Here is a 2651-nt window from a genome sequence, read left to right on the forward strand (position 1 = left end):
CAGGGCTATAAGGAAAATGTATATGAGACCTGGCTAAGCTCATGGTAGAAATTTTTGCTATCTCTTTATGCACATACACTTTCACTCAAACATATATATATAATATATGTAACATTTATACATGTATCTATAATGCATATATATGTGATGTATATTATATGTATATACAATAAACTTGGATCAATCCATTATTTCTACATCGTTATTTCTCCCCCACCCCAAAACCTGCTCACCCATCCCATTTGTTACAGCCTTAGAAAGCACAAACAGCTACAAACTTCGTTCCTGCAAGCCCAAAGTTATAAGCAAGTCTTCAAGGGAGCTCTGTCAGCCCTGAATAAAATCTAGGACAACCTCATAGCACTCATCATTAAGTTTGCTTATTTGTAATCAACAGTCAGTGTGACAATTGCTTTAGCTCAGCTAAGAAGGAACAGGGAAGTGGACAGATTTCAGACTCAGCTGCTTGGCTCTTTCCTCCAATGCTTCCAGGACTGAGGTCTTCATTCATGTATTCTTCATTTAATCATTTGACAAGTATTTATTGACCACCTACTAACCACCATGCCCTGGGATTATAATAGGAGGAAAAATAGACCTAGACTCTGCTGTCATGGAACTTAGAGTTCAATGGAAAACACTAGACTGTAAGGCTAATTGGGACAGAAATCTAATTTTTTTAAAGAAACGGACTTCAGCACCATTTATTAAATCATTTGTTATTTCTCAAAACTTTGTGATGCTACTGTCATACAACAAGATTCCACATATTCATGGGTGTGTTTCTGGACTTCTAAGATGAAAGCTTCTACGATTCTATTAATCTATTTATATAGTCCTTCACCATATAAATTTAAAAATTTACAGCAAAGTAGAATTTTACAGTGATCACCTATATACCTGTCGCCTAGATTCTACAATTAACACTTTCCTATCATTTCTTTATCATGTATTCACCCAGCTATTTATCGCTCTGTATATCCATTGATTCACCTTTTTTTGGTATGTTTCCAATTAAATTGCAGACATCAATACAATTTTCCCTAAATATAACACTATACTTTAAAAATTATAATTTCACAGTAAGTTTATAGTTTCACTGTTATCCCAAATGAATTTTTCAATTATATAGCTCAGAAAATTTGATAAAGCAATTTCCTATTAAGATGTTGAAAAGTGAAAAAAAACACAAAACTGGGACCTCAAAGGCTTGTATAGTGAAGGGAAAATGCAGCAGAGATTCCTCTCTAGCCTGGGATCTCCATTCTAGGCCAAAGGGAGAGAAAGGAGCTCAGATAACGCTACCCTGATTATCTGGATCTTGGGATCCTTACAATTATGAGAAACTTACAATTTCAAACACTCCACTTCATGTTACCAGAAGGGGAGACTTAGGTTTTTCTCTGAGAGCAGCCTGTTCCTTTCTTTCTTGGTTTTTGGAAAAACAGGATGGTAGATTTTTTGGTAAGGAAGATTCTATTTTGTAATGAAAAGATCCAACAAAATGAGGAGTTATGCTGTTCTGCATAGTATTTCGAACATTTGTCTTCATTGCAGGAGTTATATTCCTGTAAATTGATTTCTTTAGGATAGTATTTCTTTCTTAAATATGGCTTTGCTCTTTGCTGTCTTTGAAAATTATTGATTATTCGTATAGATGTATATGTATATTGTGTGTTTTCTTGTTTAAAGATCAAAGGAGCCAGGCACGGTAGCTCATACCTGTTAATCTCAGCCCTTTGGGAGGCTGCGGCAGGCAGATCATGAGGTCAGGAGTTAGAGACCACCCTGGCCAACATGGTGAAAACCCATCTCTACTAAAAATACAAAAATTAGCTGGGCAGGCGTGGTGGTGGGTGCCTGTAATCCCAGCTACTTGGGAGGCTGAGGCAGGAGAATCACTTGAACCCAGGAGGCGGAGGTTGCAGTGAGCCGAGATCACACCACTGCACTTCAGCCTGGGCAACACAAGGACACTCCGACACTCCGTCTCAAAAACAAACAAACAAAAACCAAACCAGAACAAAACAAAACGTAGCAATAGAAAAATTGTGTTCTAGCCAGGTACGGTGGCTCATGCCTGTAATCCCAGCACTTTGGGAGGTCTAAGCAGGAAAATTCCTTGATCCCAGGAGTTTAAAATCAGCCTGGGCAACATAGTAAGGCCTGTCTCAAAAACAAACAAAAACCAAACCAAACAAAAATATATCAGGTATATCTGAGACACATATTATTACAAAACATTATTATTGTGCTTTCTAATTATTGTGATTATTTAATTTTCCAGAGAAATAAATGCAAACTAGTGGGAAATTGTCTTCTCTTTATCACGTATCCTGACAGCTATCAATCACTCTATCCATACATTGATCCACCTTCTTTTTGGTGCATTTCCAATTAAATTACAGACATCAGTACACTTTTCCCTAATAACATTATACTTTTAAAATGATTATAATGTCATGGTAAGTTTTTTGTTGTTGTTGTTGTTGAGATGGAGTCTCACTCTGTTGCCCAGGTTGAAGTGCAGTGATGGCTCACTGCAACCTGCGCCTCCTGGGTTCAAGTGATTCTCCTGCCTCAGCCTCCCTAGTAGCTGGGATTACAGGCGTGAGCCACTGCCCCTTGCCTTTAAGTGTCTTTTGTATTCA

Source organism: Colobus angolensis, unplaced genomic scaffold (genome assembly GCF_000951035.1).
Source record: "Colobus angolensis palliatus isolate OR3802 unplaced genomic scaffold, Cang.pa_1.0 Scaffold352, whole genome shotgun sequence".
NCBI lineage: Eukaryota > Metazoa > Chordata > Mammalia > Primates > Cercopithecidae > Colobus > Colobus angolensis.